The sequence below is a fragment of the Thermobia domestica genome, chromosome 3, assembly GCF_964235325.1.
Source record: "Thermobia domestica chromosome 3, izTheDome1.hap1.1, whole genome shotgun sequence".
Lineage (NCBI taxonomy): Eukaryota > Metazoa > Arthropoda > Insecta > Zygentoma > Lepismatidae > Thermobia > Thermobia domestica.
Window position 1 is genome coordinate 238,364,492 of NC_137456.1, and position 21,081 is coordinate 238,385,572.

Genomic DNA, 21,081 nt, shown 5'->3' on the forward strand with positions numbered 1-21,081 from the left:
TGCCAATGAGCAATAGCAAGAAATATTTTTCTATATACGTATGTTCCTGAGATAATTGTATTTGTTTCTTTATCTCCTTCTGTTATTTGATATGTAGAGCGCCCGATGGGTTTCCAGCTACGTTTTTTTCATTATAGTACCTTATTAATTCTTTTGTGCCTAATATGGTGTTATTGATCTTGTTACCTGCTAATTTGACTTCATATGATGCTTGTTTGAAACGGTCGGAAAGTCGACCGTTAATTTTTTTCTTGTAATAGTGCAGACCCGGTTCGTTGATGAAAACAGTTTGAGGGTGGCCAACTGATAAAGGTCCAGTGCTGATGGACCTTAGATTCTTGATTTGTTTTGATATTTTTCTTTGACGTTGTTTTTGATTAGAGACCGAGTTCGTTAATGAAAATTGTATGTGGCTGAAGGGGTAACGATTCGTTACCCCCACTTATATTTGTATATGTTTGTTGGTATTTCTCTCTTACATGATCTTCGATAGCTTTGTTTGTGTTCTCATACTCTAAAATTTTGGCTAAATTCAAGAGATCTTCTGACTATGTTTAACAAGATTTCCCCATGTGCAAAATCTCACACAGCGAAACCAAACACAGATTGATAGAGTTAGTATCGTAGCAAGTGCCTTCTTGTAGTATGTGCCTGAGATAAGAAGATCAAGCTTGTTTGTGCCTTTTGATTTGTTAAAGAACTCTAATCCTTGGCCCTTCACATGTGAAGGGCCTGAAAGTCTTGTAAACGTTTCAACTGTTTCCTTCGCATCTTGTAATCTTTTCCAGTTAAATAGATCCTTTCCGCCATCTTTACAAAGTTTAGTTGCGTTCATGAACCCGTTGCGGTAGTCGTCGCTCTTAATCATGATAACGATAAAGCCACCGTAAAGAGCCTTTTATGATCTTATATCTTTAAGTTGTTCTCTGATCTTAAGCAACGTATCTTTTATATATTCGTTATCCATTTCATAATTTAGTGTTATTATCATCTCTAACTGTTCTTTAAATGAGTTAATACTAGTGACGATGGTTTTACATTCATCTTTTCTTTTGCTTATGTTTAACTTAGAAGACAAACCTGTTAATATAGCACTTCCAGTTGCAAGAGACGTTGTTAATATCGAGTAAATTGTTACAGGTATAAAAATATTAATAAACCCAGTTGTTGCAGAAAGTATAACCGATAACGTGATCAAAGTGCAGTATGCATATCTAACAATTCGTAGTTTTCTCTTTTTCTTCTTTAAACTGTATTCCAACTTTTGAATGATACCTTCTATTAACTTGATTACTTTCTCTTTTGAAATATCTCTAGGTAAATCAAACTCATTCATTTATTATATAATAAATGGCTAAGGTTTTCAAGTTAATGAGTGATACTTCTGTTTTAAAGAAGAAACTCCATTACGAATTAGACAACAGTAACAACTACTTAAGTATAGGACTAGTCGGGTTTTACAGTACGTATCTAACTCCAAACATAACAACAGAAAAAAACAGTTTCTCATATGGTGATAGACAAGTTTTTATACCAGAAGGGCAATACAATTTGAAATCACTTAATGAGTATTTAAAATCTCAATCCATCAACATAACATTATCATAAGATCATTTAAGAAACAGAGTGAAAATAAAAACTGATGATAATGATGTTACAATTGGGGGTATAGGTACTGTCCTCGGGTTTAATCCTTTTGAAGTTTTAGAAAAAAACAAAACACATATTGGAAGTAAGTTGCCAAAGTTTCATCCGTTTGATACAATTAATGTTCATTGCAATATAGCAGATGGTATGTTTGTTAAAGATACTGAGTACGCACATAGAGAAACAGGAAATATAGCATCATTTAAAACAGATGCCGAGTTCAAACATAGTATTATTTACGAGCCTACTTATCCATTATTTTTCCCTATATCCAAAGACAAGGTTGATAATTTTGAGATAAGGATAACAGATGAGAATTATTCCTTAATTGATTTTGGTGGAGCAACAACAACTGTACTTCTAAAGACTAAGATTTTCTCTTAAATAAATAGGAAGATGTGTTCTATTAAAGGTTGTATTTTTAGCTTTCCTTATAACGAACTAAAAGATTTAAATATCGGTCATGTATTAACAAAGAAACAGCTTAGTGATAAATCTAAGAAAATCAAAGATGGTAAAGGAATGAATTTAACTTTAACTACCGCACAAATGAAAAAGATTAAGAAAGAGCACATGGGTGGCTTTATCTTTACAATTCCGGCCATTTTAGCAGCTTTAGGTGCAGTCGGTTCATTAGCAGGTGGTGCAGCAGCGATTACTAAAACTGTACTTGATGCTAAGAAGAATAAACAAGAACTAGAAGAACAAAAGAGACACAATATGGCTATGGAAGAAAAGCAGGGAGCAGGTAAACCAAAGAAGTCAAAAAACTAAAACCATTGACTAACTTCGATATAGAGAGGTTGGTTAAAGAATTTAAGATAAAACGATTTAGAGGTGTATTTATGAGTGATGAGCTTCCACAAAAACCCTATGTAAATGAGTGCGGTGTAGTTAACCTCGATAAATCAGAAAACATTGGTACTCATTGGATATGCTATTGGAAAGATAACAACATAAAGTACGTGTTCGATTCTTATGGTGGTGTTCCTCCTAAGCAGCTAGTACAATATCTTGGTATCAAAAACTTATTTTACAATGATGAGCGAATACAAGACTTTAATTCAGTTATATGTGGTCATCTTTGTGTTAAAGTTTTAAATCTTATAAATCAGGGGTATTCTTTTAGTGATGTTATGTATATGATTAAAAAAGATTAAGTGCTTTTATGGTTTGTATCCATAAAAGTTTTGTTTAAGATACATGTGGAAGCTATACACAATAGATTTTTAGAGTATTTTGAGAAGCATCAGGATGAACTCGATTATCTAGTTAGATATAATTTTTATCAGTATTTTGAGTATGTTAGTGAGATAGACTTAAAAAGATAGAAACAATGTATATGATGTTATTGATTTTTGGAGAATGCTAATACCTAAATTTTTGTACAAAGAGGAAGAGTGGGAAAAGTTACGTCCAATAATTACTTTAAAGGAGTTGCTGTCAAATTATAGCTCTAGACCATTAAAATGCAGTGATTGTGATAGTAAGTCATTAACAAAAGGTATGAGTAGATACATTTGTGATGATTGTTCTGTAGAGAGTGGTCAGGTTTACGATACTAATGAAGAAATGAGAGCTGGTTGTGCAAGAAAACCGTGGTATGATACTACAAAAAGATTTGGGTTACAGCTATCTCGTTTGCAACCTTTACAGGATAGAATTATTCCTGAAGACGTGTTCAAGGTGTTAAGTGATGAATTTAGAGAGACACCAAAAGATTTATTATCAGCAAAAGATGTTCTAGAAGTACTAAAGAAAAACAAATACACAAAATATTATGATGATGTCTATTTAATACACTATCACCTTACCGATCAATAACCATTAAACTTACGACATATGGAAGAAACACTTATAAACGACTTCGAAAACTTGTACAAAACCTTTAAACAACTGTATCCGAAAAGAGTATTGTTTATTAACTTCAAAATGTGTTTTGTACCATCTGTTGAAAAAGCACGATGTTCATGTTGATATTGATTTTAAACACTCATCTAAACAAATAGAGACGTTAAAGAAATGTTTTGAAAAATTAGGATGGACATTTTCTGTATAATAAATGAGTATGGATATATTTGGTAATGTTAAAGATAGAAAAGGTGATGTTGATATTAGTGAAGAAAAATTAAAGATTTTGGAGAACTTAAATGATGTTGTTAGCGTAAGTCAACTTAGATCGACAGAAGCTCAATTAGAGAACGATAGAAAACGATTTGAAGATGCATTAGAAACGTTACAAGACACATATATAAAGAAAGAAGATATTGAAAAGATTAGGATGGATACTACTAAATTGGTTATGCAAAAAGAAACTATACCTCTATTATGTCGATTGAGAACTAAGAATGTTAAAGACCCAATCTTTAGAATATTTAATCTCTCTAATGGTTACAAATTTCTCTATAATGGGAAAATGATGCACATGGAATTAAGTTTGGATAAATACTTTCTAGAGATATATTTAGGTGATACTTTGATTGAAAATTTACCTTTTAACTTTAACAAGAGCGATATAATTACGATTAAACCAAATAAAAATTCAGCTATGGAAGAAGGACAATTATTGTTTGTTGTAATGTACATAGAAAAAGAGCTTTTTTAAAGACGTTTGCTATATAATAAATATGGATATCTTTGGTAATGTTAAAATAATATCAGAGTTAGATAATACAATTGTGGGAAAAGATATTGCCATGTTAAAAGAAAAGCTTAACTTCATCAAACGGAGTCATGTTATAGAGCTTCCAAGTCGATTGATATCAGAAAATGTTGAAAATCCGTTCTTTTCAATACATAATCTATCTACCGCATACAAATTTCTTTATAAAGGTAGGATAATGCATATAGAATCATCTTATAATACGTATTTTATAAATATATATTTAAATGGTTCTCTAATTGAAAGTTTTCCCCAACACTTTAATATAAATGATCTATTAGCAGTTAGACCATCTAAAGATTCTGATCTGAAACATGGCAAATTATTATTGCTTAATATGCACGTAGAAAGAGAAGACGAGGATAGTGATGATGATGATGAGAATGTTGATAGCCTAATATTAAACAGCGATAGTTATTGATTTTCTATATAATAAACAGAATGTATTGTGTTAAGTGTAAGAAATCGACAGATACGAAGAAAGATACTATTAGAATAGAACAAACAAAGAATGGAAGATATCTAAAGAAAGGTATTTGTTCTGTATGTGGTGTTACTAAAACTCAATTCGTTAAAAAGCCCGATTGACTAGAAGAAGGTAAAGGTGTTAGAGAAGACATTATAGAAGAAATTCACAAACCATCTAGAAAAAACTTTGACAGATTAAGTGTAGTTATAAAAGGTATCGATGATCTTTGGCAAGCTGATCTTTTGGAAATGGATAGTGGTGTGTTAAAAGGTGTTTCCAAATCAAATAAAGGCAATAAGAGTCTGCTAACGATTATAGATGTGTTCTCTAAATATGCGTTTGCTGTTCCTGTTAAAGATAAGAGTGGTAAAAATGTTACAGAAGCATTCGAATCCATATTAAGAACGAGAAAACCTAGTAACTTACAAACTGATCAAGGTAAAGAGTTTTACAATAAAGAGTTTAAGAAGTTAATGGAGGAAAATGGGATTAATCATTACTCAACCTATAGTGGTAAGAAAGCTTCTGTTGTTGAGAGATTCAATAGAACACTTAAACAAAACATGTGGAAAAGGTTCACAACAGAAGGGAATTATAAGTGGATAGATATATTACCAACACTAGTTGAAGAGTATAATCATCAAATTCATAGAACAATTGGTTTAAAGCCTGTAGAAGTTAATAAGAAGAATGAGCGAGCAATATTGGAGAAAGTGTATAAGAAAGAATATAGGCGTGTTAAACCCAAATACAAGTTAGGTGATCATGTTCGTATAAGTAAATCGAAAGGGTTATTTGAGAAAGGATATACACCTAATTGGTCAACAGAAGTATTTATTATTAGTAAAGTTATTCCATCTAATCCGCCTACATATAGAATTAAAGATTTAGAAGAAGAGGATGTACAAGGTAGATTTTACGAACCAGAACTATTAAAGACTAAACATAAAGATGAATACTTGGTGGAAAAGGTGTTGAGAAAGAAAGGTGATAAGGTATACGTTAAATGGTTAGGATTTGATGATTCACATAACAACTGGATAGATAAGAGTAATGTTGTAGTGTAAATATAAATGTTTGTATTTTATGGTTATTCCATAAAGGGATAGTTTGAATGAGATAGGGGGTAGCGAAACGATACCTCATAACATATATTTCCAGGGCCGGAATTCCGGCTGTAGAAATTATAAAAATTAGCAACACAACAAACTTCGAAGTTCCTCCGAATCTAGGAACTTCAGAAACTCATCTTACACAGTAAAACTAGCTGGTAACGAAATAAACAATCTAAAGAGTTAATTTCTTATATAAAGTCAACCCACCGAATTCGTAGGGATGACTTTAAGATTAGTAAGAAGTAAGAAACTACTTGAATATTTTGATAAAAATTAGCTGGCTTACATCCAAGCCAGCAAAACTCAACGTATTATATAGAGCCAAAAAGGTACAAACAGTGATCAAAGATTTACAATAACAAACTAAGTGGACCGAATTCGGGCTACTTTGAAAATTCATCTTACACAGTAACAAAACGTTACTCTCATAACATATATTTCCAGGGTAGGTAAACCGGCTGTAGAAATTATCAAAAAAATAGCAACACAACAAAAAAGCAATGGAGAAGAAATACGCACCTGCTCTTCTACATATCTAAGCGTAGGTCGACTTTCCGGCAGACGCTCTACTTATCAAATAACAGGAGGAGGCTGGTAACGAAAATGAAGTTAAAAATAAAAATTTTCTATATAATAAATATGGGCACTATGGATAGTTTTCTTAGTTTAAACGATATTTGCTATGAACAGATTAAAGACAATTATTGGTATGGTGTTTTTGGCGATTTCAAGTTGATTATAGATAAGAGTACAGGATACTTCAATGCTACCAAGTTGTGTAAAGAATGCAGAAAAAGATTTGATCATTGGTTAGAAAACAAACACTCAAAAGATTTATTGGATTATTATAAGAGAAACCTAGCTTCCCAGTTTTCCGGGAAGCTGCAAAACCCATTTTACTATGTAGAACCGTGTGGAAGATCGGATATGTCAAATTTAATTTCTGGCACGTATGTATACAAAAGAATTTTTTCTATCTATTGCTTTTTAATTATCACACGACTTTTATGAAAAATGTTCTGTAATCATAGAAGACTATTTGACTAGAGACTTTAGACAATATAGAGAAAACCAAGAAGAATTGCAATCAAGAGTAGAAGAGATAGAACAAGTAATGGAAAGATTAAAAATAGAAAACGAAGAACAAGCACAAGAAATATCAAAACTTAAGTCAATAGCTGCAGAACATACAGAAGATCCGGGAAAAGTACACAAACTAATTATTATTAGAAAGAATCTATCTCCTATTCAACTACAAAATATATTAGACAAGTACGAAACAGACAAAAGAGGACAAGTTCAGACTTACGAAAATTACAGATATTGGGTTGGAAGAATTCAAGAGCGTAACATAAAGACAAGATTACAATGTCTACAAGAAAAATATCCAGACATGACTATATTGTCTAAAACCAAAGACCCAAACGCGATTAACCTTCTCAATAAAGTAAAAGAAAAGTATGATTGTGTTATTTCGCATGGTTGTCATGTAGGTCTAAAGAATGCGGATGGAGAAGAAGATGATGAGTTTGTTATTAATTTGTTTTTAAGTATAAGAGATTTGTAGAGGTAAGGGTATTGGACACCCTTATCAGAAGAAGAATTGATTAACAGTATAGATTGCTTGTATGATAGGTTATTATCAGATAATTAGCGCTACAACTTTTATTGTATAATAGCCATAAAAGATAATTAGTTAAACATTAAACAAAACCATCTGTTGCAACATCGAATGCTAAATTCAATATACTACCTAAATCGTGATTATCGTATTTTCTTATTATAACTCTCCAGTCTACGTAATGTCTAAATATATATATAAAGTCTACAGATAGGTCTTGATAAATTGAAATGTTATCCCAATAAACTCGGTCTTTGAACTCTGCAATAAATTCTTCTGTTAAATTTTGAAACATCGAAATCATTTCCCAATCTACTTTGTCAGCGTAATCTCTTATAAGGTTTTCTGATAATTGCTGAGTCCTACATAAGCTCCACCAATCAACCCTATCTGCATGTTTTCGTATAAAGGCTTCAGAGAGTTTGCTTCCATAAGATATAGCAGCAAAATCAACTTTGTCTATAAACTCATTAATAAATTCTTCAGATAGGTTTTGATTTAACGATACTTCTTCCCAATCAACTCTATCTGCAAATTCTCTTATAAAGTCTTCTGATAAGTCTTGGCTTCCTGAAATAATCTCCCAATCAACTTTATCAGCTAATTCTCTTATAAACTCTTCTGATAACTTTTTCCATAAGCATGTTTCGCTCAAATTAACTTTCTGCAGATATTTAAGTATGCAGTCTTCTGTAATGTGATCATAGTTATATTCCTCCTCATAATCATCATAACCTATAGATAACCATTGTTCGTCAGTCAGTGAATCTAATATCTCATCAGACAAGTTCATAACGTTCGCATATAGAATGTTTTGTATGAGAAATGAGTTCTTTTCTTTAGTGGCTTTCTTGAACAAATGATCTAACATACCTTTTGGATACGCTAAAATATATTTTGTCTTCATCATTATAACCACCAATATCTAAATGTTTACATACACAATCAAATATAGGCTTGTAAGATAATATTTCCTTAGCACTAGTCATGTTTGTTTTTATTCTTAGATTTTTAAATTTATTTCATTTTTGTTGGTTTTCGATATAATAAATATGAAGAAAGAATTTGATTTATTACATAATAGACTTAAACTAATTCATCATGATCTTAAACTCTTAGCAGCACTACTAGAGAAGCAAATACTGTTAAAGGAAAAAGAATTATTAATAATGCAACAAAAAACATCTGATTTGAGTAGTGATGATGAATATAAATATGGTAGTGATGATTATGATGATGATGATGAGTAAGTTTACAAAAATGATTTATTTTTAATATGTGTATATGTGACTTTGATGGGTTCGCGGGTCCCCGTTTCCAGGAGTCGTATTTGTTAAGCTTACAAAAATGATTCGATTTTAAATGTGTGTATAAGTAACTTTGATGGGTCTTCCCATGAAAGTTCTAGACTAACACACAGTTTAAACATATATAGGTACATGCAGATGTTTGAACGATGTGTTAAAAGATGGATGAAAATGAAGTAAACAATTTTGGTGTAGATAAAAATTGAAGAGTATAAAGATTTTTTATAGTATGAATTAGATGAGTAATTATAGTAAGTTAACCGTAATAGAGTTAAGACGACAGTGTAAAGAGAAGGGGATCAGAAGATATTCCCGATTACGAAAAGCAGAACTGATAGACCTGCTTAAACAACATGAAGATGAACAAAGCAGAAGACAGATTAGAGATATATTGCCATTTAAACAAGAAGTAATTGAAGAACCAAGAATCAAAGTTGAATCACAACCAATCGATGTAAAACGTCAGAACATTGTATTAAAATCAAGATTAGAAACATGGAGATTTACAACAGATTACAAACCACAAGATCCACTTGAACAATATATTACTGCAACATCTAAAGCTATATTAAACAGATTACAAATTGGCTAAAGTAAACATAGTTCATTGAAAGCTAATCTTTATATAAGTTGTACATATAAGAAAGGTGAAGAAACTCAAAAATTCTATTTTAACACTGAAAGCCAAGAAATATATGGATCAAGTAATTTAAAAGAAGAAATAACTAAGATGAAACAAAGATTAAGAACAAAAATGGATTAGCTCCAAGCTAGAGGTTCTGGCTGGGCTCTTATAAACATTAACTTTTTACAACTAGCAATTGTCAAATATACACCATATTGAGGATCAACATACATAGAATTATCTAAACAAATTCAAAACAAAAAGGCAGTAATTAATGTAAAGAATGAAGATGAAAAATGTTTCTTATATTCAATTTGTTCTGCACTATACCCAGTTAATAAAGATCCACAACGACCTTCCAAGTACAAGCAGGCTGTTAAATACTTAAAAGAAAAATTAAAAAATATTCATTTTCCTGTAAAACTATGTGATATTCCAAGAGCTGAAAAAATACTTAATATTTCTATAAATGTTTATGCATATGATAAAGACTATTCAATCTATATACTACATCACACACAAAACAAGCAAGAACATCATGTCAATTTATTATATATAAAGGAACAAAATGAAGACCAAGTTAAAACGCACTATTGTTGGATTAAGGATTTAAGCAGACTAGTATGTACACAATTAACTAAAAAGAGAGCTCGAAAATATTTATGTGACAGATGTTTGTTATACTTTTACTCTCAAAACGCTTTAAATAAACATGAGCAAGATTGTTCGTTAAATGAGCCAGTAAAAATAATAATGCCTGAAGAAGGTAAATGCGTTGAATTTAAAAACTACCAATACATAATGAAAATGCCATTTGTGATTTATGCTGATTTTGAATGTTTGTTACATAAAGTTATGGGTTGTAAAGAATGTTATCCAGATAACGAGCCATATACGAAAAAATATCAACAACATAAGCCATCTGGATTTTGTTATTATGTAGTAAAGAGCAAAGGAAGTAAAACAAATCCTGTTGTGTATAGAGGTAAAGATGCGGCTAAGAAGTTCATAAGAATGTTAAAGAAAGAAGCCAAACAAATATCAAACATATATAGTCAAAATAATGAACTACCATTAACACGTAAACAGATAAAAGAGTTCAACCAATCAGAATCCTGTTCTTACTGTAAACTAAAATATACACCAGAAAACCACAAAGTTAAACATCACGATCATATAACAGGAGAGTTTGTAGCACGTCTATGTAATAACTGCAATTTAAAAGTTAAAGTACCAAAGTTTGTACCAGTGATCATACATAACTTGACAGGATATGACTCTCACTTGTTTATAAAAGAGCTTGGATGTAATAAAGAAGAAATAGATCTAATACCCAATAACGAGGAAAGATACATATCATTGAGTAAAAAGGTTGGAACTATTAAATTGAAATTTGTAGATTCATTTAGATTTATGGCTTCTAGTCTAGACAAATTGTCATCGAACTTGAAACCTGAGCAAATGATACATACGCAACACTTTAATCCTAATCAAGAACAGTTTCAACTTGTAATAAGAAAAGGTGTTTACCCATATGATTATGTTAACAATTGGGATAGGTTTAGAGAAAGAAAATTACCACTAAAGGAAGCATTCTTCAACATGCTTATGAACACACATATAAGTGATGAAGATTATGAACACGCAAAGAAAGTATGGAAAACATTTGACATTAAGAATCTCGGACAATACCATGATTTATATTTGAAAACAGATGTATTATTGTTAGCAGATGTGTTTGAGAACTTTAGAGAAACATGTCTTAAAGCTTATGATCTTGATCCAGCTTGGTATATGACGGCACCAGGTTTAGCTTGGGATGCAATGTTAAAGATGACAAATATAAAATTAGAATTGTTGTGGGATTATGATATGGTATTAATGGTAGAGAAAGGTATAAGAGGGATTAGTCAATGTTCAAAAAGATATGTGAAAGCAAACAATAAGTATATGGAAGATTACGATAAGGATAAAGGAGATTCTTACTTAATGTATCTAGACGCCAATAACTTGTATGGGTGGGCAATGAGTCAATATCTACCGTATAAGGGATTTAGATGGTTAAGTGAAGATGAGATTGAAGAAATAGATTTCACAAATATACCTGATGATTCTGATACTGGTTACATATTAGAAGTTGATCTTGAATATCCTAAAGAATTACATGACTATCACAAACACTATCCATTAGCTCCTCAAAATATATGTCCGCCTGGTTCAAAACAATCGAAGCTATTAACAACCCTATATGACAAAGAGAAATATGTAATTCACTATCGAAACCTAAAACAATGTTTGTCACTTGGATTGAAACTTAACAAGATACATCGAGTAATAGAGTTCGAACAATCAGATTGGTCAAAGAAATATATTGATTTAAACACACAGATGAGAACGAAAGCAACAAATGATTTTGAAAAAGACTTCTATAAGCTCATGAACAATTCAGTTTTTGGGAAGACTATGGAGAATATTAGAAAGAGAGTTAATATCAAACTTGTAAGTGATGAGAAAAAATACGAGAAGCTTGTAGCAAAACCGAATTATAAGAGTACTACAGTTTTTACGGAAAATTTAGTAGCAGTTCAGTGCAAGGTTAAAGTGCAATTTAACAAACCGATTTATGTGGGTATGTCAATTCTAGATTTGTCGAAATATTTAATGTACGATTTCCATTATAATGTGATGAATCCAAAATATCATGACAAAGTAGAAGTATGTTATACAGATACCGATAGTTATATATATCATATCCAAACAGAAGATGTGTACGAGGACATGAAAAATTATATTGATTACTTCGACACGAGTGATTACTCTAAAGATAACAGATATAAGATACCACAGGTCAATAAGAAAATACTTGGTAAGATGAAAGATGAACTTAAAGGAACAATCATAGAAGAATTTGTTGGTTTAAGATAAAAAATGTATTCAGTCAGGTTCGAAAAAGATATATGTTGTAAGAAAGCAAAAGAAGTTAAGAAAAATGTTGTAAGTAAAGAACTGTCATTTAACGATTATAAAGACTGCTTGTTCAGCCAAAGAGAATATTATAAGAAGATGAATTTGATTAGAAGTTATAAGCACGATTTGTACAGTATAGAAGTAAATAAGTTAGCTTTAAATTGTGTGGATGATAAGAGATGTGTTTTAAAGAATGGGATCAATACCCTACCATGGGGTCATTATAAGTTATAAAAGTTGTAGTTTTAGATGTAAGATTTTAGATGTAAGTTTTAGATGTAAGTTTTTATGATTTTAAAGGTCATAAAAGCATATTTAATCTCACTTTAACATTGTAATTATGGGAATACTTTGCGCTGTGTAAGTTTGTATAATTAGTTGGCTCCTTCTGCGCTGGTTAAAAATATTGGGAGGGGGAAATTGCGCCAGAAGTAACCACCCCTAACTACTAGCTATATATACAAGCATATTCTAGGTTATTTACAGGTTCAGGTATTTCTTATTCTAATCAAGGTAGTGATATTTCATTTGACGAATATCCTAATCGTTATACTTTACTGGTGTTTGATTTAACTCCCGATTCTAGCGCTAGTGCTGCATTTCATACTAGTCCACAACAGCAAGGAAGTGTACGTGTAGAGATTCATTTTAAAGAAGCACTGCCATCTCTTGTAACAGCAATTATTTATGTTGAATTCTCTTCAGAATTAGAAATTGATTTCCAGAGAAAAATATATATTAATTAATTTTTTAAAAGATGTTAAATACAATTGAACTTTATGAGGCCATACAACAAAATTTGCGTAAAGATCATTTTATTGGTGTGTATGCTGCAGATGAACTACCGTTGTTTATTCACACATTTCCAGCCGCCACAATTATAAACACTGGTTCTAGTGATAAGCCTGGAGAACATTGGATTGCTGTTTGTATATCTAATATGTGTGTGGGAGAGTATTTCGATAGCTATGGTATACCTCCCTATATACAACATCATATAAGGTTTCTAAAACGAAACAGCCTGTGTTATACATGAAATAATAGACGTATTCTAAGTGATTTATCTCACTTTTGTGAACATTACTGTTTTCTATATCTAACATGTCGTTTATCTGGTTATTCACTACGCGATTTGTTAAACAAATTCGCACTCACCGCTATTGATGCTAATGATATTATGCTTTATTCATTTATGAAAGTATGATGATGATGATGGTCTCTGGCCTGTTGTTTTTTTAAACACTGGTTAACTCTGCCATTGCCGGTCCCAAGCTCTCAATGAGAAAGGAGGAGGGTTGTGATTGCTACCCCCGTAAAAGAAAATAATCTCTGTTATGTTCAAATAGGGGTTGAAAACAAGTTCACCCCTAAAATGGAGGTCGTAAAAGACCGTGGGTGGACGGTTCAGGGTGTTCGATGGCTATAATGTGCTCATTGTCTGCTATTTCTGCTATGTTAAAATAGGGGTTGGAACGAGTACACCCCTGCTATGTTACATAGTCTTATGTAATTTTTGCTATGTTGGAAACGAATACATCCCCTTACTATGTTGGTAGTCTTTGCTATTTCTGTTATGTTCAAATAGAGAACGAATACATCCCTAAAAGGAAACGAGTACACCCCCTAAACTGGAGGTCTTAAAAGACCATTACTGGACGGTTCAGGGTGTTCGATTTCTGCTATGTTAAAATAAGGGTTGGAACGAAAACATCCCTGCTGTTACGTGGTCTTATGTTCTGCTATGTGTTCGTATTGTATGCTATGTTATAATGTTCAAATAGGGGTTGAAAAAGTGATCATAAAAGGAAACGAATACATCCCTGCTATGTTACGTAGTCTTATGTATTACCTGTAATTGTAAAATAAGGTGTGGAAAAGGGAACGAGTCCACCCCTTCATAAAAGAGAACGAGTACACCCTCTAAAATGTGATCATAAAAGGGAACAAATATACCCCTAAATTGGAGGTCGTAAAAGCTAAAAAGTGCTGATAAAAGGGACAAATACCCCCCTAAAATGGAGGTCGTAAAAGACCGTGGGAGGACGGGTTCGATTTCCGGAAACGAATACCTCCCTGCTATGTTACGTAGTCTTTGTATTATCTGCTATGTTCAAATAGGGGTTGAAAACGGATACATCCCTGCTATGTTACATAGTCTTATGTATTATCTGCTATGTTCAAATAGGTGTTGAAAAAGAGAACGAATACACCCCTAAAAGGAAACGAATACGTCCCTGCTACGTTACGTAGTCTTATGTTCTGCTATGTGTTCGGTATTCTCTGCTGTGGTAAAATAAAAGGGAACGAGTCCACCCCTTCATAAAAGAGAACGAGTACACTCCCTAAAAAGTGCTCATAAAAGGGAACAAATACACCTCTAAAATGGAGGTCAGGAAAGACCGTGGGTGGACGGTTCAAAGTGTTCGATTCCCCATGGGCTCCTGGATTGAGCAAGTTGAGCCAGATCGGAGGTCGTAAAAGACCGTGGGTGGACGGGTTCGATTTCCGGAAACGAATACATCCCTGCTATGTTACGTAGTCTTATGTATTATCTGCTATGTTCAAATAGGGGTTGAAAAAGTGATCATAAAAGGAAACGAATAAATCCCTGCTATTACGTAGTCTTATGTATTGTCTGCTATGTTCAAATAGGGGTTGAAAAATAGAATGAATACACCCCTAAAAGGAAACGAATACATCCCGGCTATGTTACGTAGTCTTATGCTCTGCTATGTGTTCGTAGTCTCTAGGGGTTGAAAAAGTGATCATAAAAGAGAACGAATATATCCCTGCTATGTTACGTAGTCTTGTGCTCTGCTATGTGTTCGGGTTGAAAAAGTGATCATAAAAAAGAACGAATACACCCCTGCTATGTTACGTAGTCTCATGTTCTGCTATGTGTTCGGTATTCTCTGCTATAGTAAAATAAAAGGGGACGAGTCCACCCCTTCATAAAAGAGAACGAGTCCACCCCTTCATAAAAGAGAACGAATGCACTCCCTAAAAAGTGCTCATAAAAGAGATACAATACACCCCTAAAATGGAGGTCAGGAAAGACCGTGGGTAGACGGTTTAAGTTGTTCGATTTCCCATGGGCTCTTGGATTGAGCAAGTATGAGCCAAATCGATCATTGTTCTACTACTGAAAATCCTACTCAACTCTATCATGTAATATTTTTGCCGACTGCACTGAATCATTACTCCGGTAACTGTTCTGTAATGCCATAAAAGAAAAATCAGGAAACGTTGTAGTGTTCAAATTTAAAATAATGACGTTTGCTAGAAATTGATTCGAGTTGATTTTGACTTTCACGTCCCTTTTAGCAGCGTAGCTGTATGAGATGTAGACCTATTGATTAACGTTTAATCCGTACCACATGAGCTCCTGCCGGGAATCTAACACAGTTCTCCCAAGCCCAAGGGGAGTGCTCTATTCGTTTAGCGACGAAAGAGCTCAAACATTAACTAGAAGTAGGATCGTAAGACTGTATTGAAAGTAAGAACAAGTTCACGTCTAATTCAAGTGTAACTATTAACGACGCGTGATAAGTGCAGGATTCACAAGTAGACTAGGCTTTAATTCAGTGTAACGATCAAGGCTTCCGTCAGTCGTCAAAGACATACACTTGGATGTTGAGGTTGTTAAGGTACATCTACTCATTTACAGGCTTACTTAAATATCTGTTTTCGTATCCTAGTTTATTCTAGTAAGGGGCAAACGGATATGTTACACGTATCTCAGATATAGACTATACGCGCAACTTACAGTATATTTACAAAAGACAGAGAAGGCCTAATGCTGTCAATCATGCAGCTCGTTTTACAAAGTTTAACAATACGACTGTAGAGATGTGAAGAAAGAATAACAGTAATTAGTTGTAAAATTATTGCATTCTTTTTGCAAAAAAGTGGATAGTCCATCTTCCTAGGAAGCTTTGACATTACTAAAAATATTTGCATGTGTCGGATATGATAAATGTATAATATTTAAATAGAATTTGATTTATTATAATGCTATTGCAAATCTTGTTAGATAAGAATCTAACGTAATTAAGAAACAATATATTGTTTTTTTTTTTCAGATTCTGCAATAGTACATGATAATTGTAGCTGTTTAGTAGAATGTGAGCAAACGTTAGTTGCAGGTGTTACTACAAGCTTTTCTCCTCCAGCTGGGTAAGTAAATGACTTTAATTTTTTCGCAATTTCTAATGCGGAACACGATGACATATTTCTCATATCCAAATATGTTCCGATCAAACTAGCAAATATTATATATTATGTAAAAAATTAAATAAATTCACAATTGTCTTATTTATTTATTTATTGTAACAACACAACAAACATTCTGTCCATTTTCAGTGGTTGTTCGTATATATATTAAAACTCATTATTATCTTACTGAAGAAAAAAACAGACTTTTTAACTGTTTCAACAATTCAAGTTATCAGATTACAAATTGTATTCAGTAATACTCTTTTAGACATAATTGAATACATATATCACTTCACACTTTTATTTAAAATAATTGCAGTGAGAGATAGATCTTCACAAAGAACATTTATATAGGACGTCAGTACGTGCTTTCTTACAGTACTTGATATTACCATTGTTCAAACTCTTTTTTACGTTGGAATTTGCAAAAATACATTAAAAGTTAGTTCTATGCCATCGCCTTTATTACTTAGTATTTCATACAGAAAAAATCATTAACAAACCTACGTTGCTCTAATGTCAATATATTGAAGTTGTTTGCTACTTTCAGGTATGATAATATGCAGGGTAGAATCCTGTTTTTAATACATGAATAGTCTCAAAAAGTTGCACTATACTCTTTCAATCATTTCAGTTTACTGTGTAATGCATTATGAGTAGTCCAAATAACAGAAGCGAATACCAGTTGTTGTCCTATATATTAACCATATAATTTCAAAATTGTCATGTGGCTATGGAAATCCCTACTTATACGATAAACAAAGCCAAGATTCCCATATGCATTGTTTACAATAGTTTTAATTGATTTCCGAAAGCCAGTTTCTGATCCAAGGTCTTTAATAATTTCAGGGTTCCAAAGATTTACCCCATCAATAATATAATCATAATTTATATTTCTTTCTAGTAAATGTTATAGTTTCGCATTCAGTTATATTTATACTAAATGTTTTCACGTGACACCAGGGTTTTAAATTTTCGAAATCTGCTTGGAGATTTTACAGTCTTCTAGTGATTTAATTTGAACACTCATCCACTAAACTAGTGGCTAGCACCTGCCTTTAAGGCTTGGATGCACGGGGATAAAAACTCAATTCCAGGTAAGAGAGCGTTTTAATATTTACACATTTTTGTATTTCGGATACCACATGAAACTATACATCAATGCCTCGTACAGCGTCAATGACGAAAAGGGCGCTGAACTTCTTAAAAGAACAACAACAAAAAATCAATCCCAAAACATTCATTTTTTTTGGGAACAGAAGCAGTGCGAGATACTTTTCTTACTTGATATACCGAGGTTCTCTAAGAATCATGTTTCATATAACTTGTTGTCCACGAAACTCAATATTTGACAATTCACCATGAGCGAAGTCTCTGCATTTCCCTCATATAATAATATTATACGTTTCTATTGGTCGCGAGAAGAACCAAATGTGTTCTAAAAGTAATATCTGCTTCGAAATGGAGTAAAATTTAAGAGACACTTTAAAAGGAAGGAAATAATTTAGGTAGCACATTCCCAGCTTGTGTGGACAATCATTGTCCACAATAAATTACATGACAAGGATATACGAGTTGAACTTATATGAACAATTCCGCTGATATGGAACTTACTATTCAGCGCAACACTAATGGCAGGATGAGTTAATTTTCGCTCGATTTCAAACAACAAGCCGTTTCTTTGTGCGGCAGACAATGAAAGAAAAATGTGATCCTCATTAGCTCTACTCAACCATGATTTATGGCGGCGAATCTGCGTGATATTGGTTTCAGTGGAATCTGTAGTGACAAATAAAGTATTTGTCATTGTGTTGCTATCTTGCGCAATATGTGGATCCTATCGTCCAGATGTTGTTTCCGGCTATTAAAAGATTTCAGGGTTGTCCATTCGCACAACTGGTGTTATTGTGGGTCCTTTACGGAAACACCGATATGAAGTTGAACATCTTCTCTATTCCGGACAATCCTAGACCTGAATATAATTGAACGTCTGTCCTTCGTCTTGGAGACAAGAAAACAGCCAGCTCTCCACCTTCATCCAAAGTTAAAGCTGATTGTTGAGTAATAGTTCAATATTCTCCTTTCTGCCATTCATGACTTGTATAGTTTCAGTGTACGTCGCACGGTAGCTGTTCTGGTGGCTAAAGATAGTCCAATACCTTATTAATTTACAAAAGAATGGGAGTAATATTGTGATCGTGAAAAAAAATCAAATTCCTGATTTTAACAGGTTTACACGTTTCATGTGCCATACGTAACAAAAGGCGATTTTTCATCTGTCCTTCTATTCCGTCCATTCGTTCTGACGTACATTAGTCTAAACGAGATACTGTTCAACATATCGAGACCAAATGTTAAACTTAAGGTTATTTTATGTGATTCCCTAGCATTAGTTTTCAAATTTATTTCCTAGTCCAAAAAATAAGTTTAGTTTAGTGAGGAGTGAAAATAAAAAAAGATTTCCTCAAAAATACTAATAGAGATTTTATTTTTATTTCAGAAATCAATTTTTCAATAACAACCCAATATCATGATATGAATTACTTTTCTGTGAGGAAATTAAGAAGGGGTAGTGTACTTTTTGAATGAGGTCTGCAGACAGTTTTACGTTTCATATGCCACGATGAACAAGATGCGATTATTAACTGGATTTGTCCTCTCAATCAGAGATGATTTTGCTACGTACAAATTATTGATCTACCAAGTTTCAAACTCCAAGCGACCTGCCTGTTTATACAACGATGAATAAAATGCACGGATTTGATCATAAACATATTTGTACAATTCTTTAGCGTAAAACGTATCTCAAAACTTAGTAAACAATTCATCCATTGTAGAATATAAACAATTCATCCATTCATTCATTTAGCTCAATGAGACATATTTAGAAACATTGGTACGGTGCATTTTAGATTCATCATTCTACAAGTGTTTTCTTGTTCGTACTCAAGTATTCCGTCTGAGAAAAGAGAGAAAAATATTATTTTTATTGTCCTCTGCATATAAAATACAAATGACGCTGCATTGCTAGGAAATCCTATGGATATGCAGCTCTGTGGATATCGATCTCGTTCATTCCTACGATTCTCCTATATATCGGCCGTCAATATTACTGATCTGAAATTATATGCTCAGCTGCTTGGAATATCGACGTCAGCGGGTAGAGGATTTCACAGCGGTATTATGATAGGAGAAGCCCTTAACTTTTACAATATGTGCTTTTCGAAACATGTTGTTGTAGGTATTTTCATTTTGTAGACCATGATGAATTCACAACAGTTCGAATCTTTCTTAGTTTTTGGAATGTAACTCTCGTTTATAACCCGTAAAGTAAAAAATCCAGTAATCTAGGACCCGATTACAGACTTGACGTTTCTTGTCTCTTTACTTGAAATCATTTGCAAAATGAAGTGATAAATAAAATTAAAAACTTTCTTCTCCTGTTAATTGTTTTTTAACGTTTCTAATACTAGCCAACAAATGAATCCTTAACGAAATAATGAAACTTAGACTCGGAAAAAATAAATTGGGCCATAATAATAATTTGTTCTTCTTTTAGATCTTTAATTCTGTCTGAAAAGTGACTTGATATAAAGTTTTGAAACTTGTACTAAGGCTTCGTTTTTGTGTCCGGCAATGTTTCTCAGAATATATGAAAAATATTTCAAAGATCTATGATTCAGAATATCAATTGAATTTCTATATTTTGAATTTATCCAATTGATACTAAAGCTTAAAACAAAAATAAAGATAACTAGTTTAATTGAAACACGTAATGACCTTCGACATGACATTTTTGATAATCTGGCTTAGATCACAGTTACGATGCATTGTGACTAGAATTGTCAATTAGATTAAGGACTTTGGAGAATTTTCTGATCCTATTAATTTTTCATTTACAGTTTTACGCCGCTTACTGTATGTGAGCCTTGATTGTTCACACAATCCGAGCTGAATAATAATGCGCTAGATACTAATAATTGTACTTTAAGGAATTGCACTTCTGTACCTAGATTGAATATTCACTTTAACTTCAAACCTATACGCTAAATTAAAAAAAGTTGACTTACATCGTACTTTTGAATGCAATGAATTTTCAGTTGGTATTCGGAGTGCACCGGAGAAAAATATTTAAGTTAGTGTATCAGAGTGTGTATGAGCAATGGTATATCTTCATTACCGTTTACGTCTCCGACGATTTTACCATTATTAGCTTTTTCAGAATGGCACTGTACATGTGTAAAATATGTCTTTTTGTTTATTTTTTCGCTTATGGGAAGACGTCCTAATTTGTGCTGAGAAATTCACAAATTAGTTATCTCATTTTTCGCATATTTTCATACAAGTTTTCAATAGTGAATTGGTAGTTCTATAAATTCTTTTGTTAACTTGGATCGATGAAGTTCAATGTGTGCGTTTTTCAAACAGTCCATTTCAATGCTAGATATTGTTA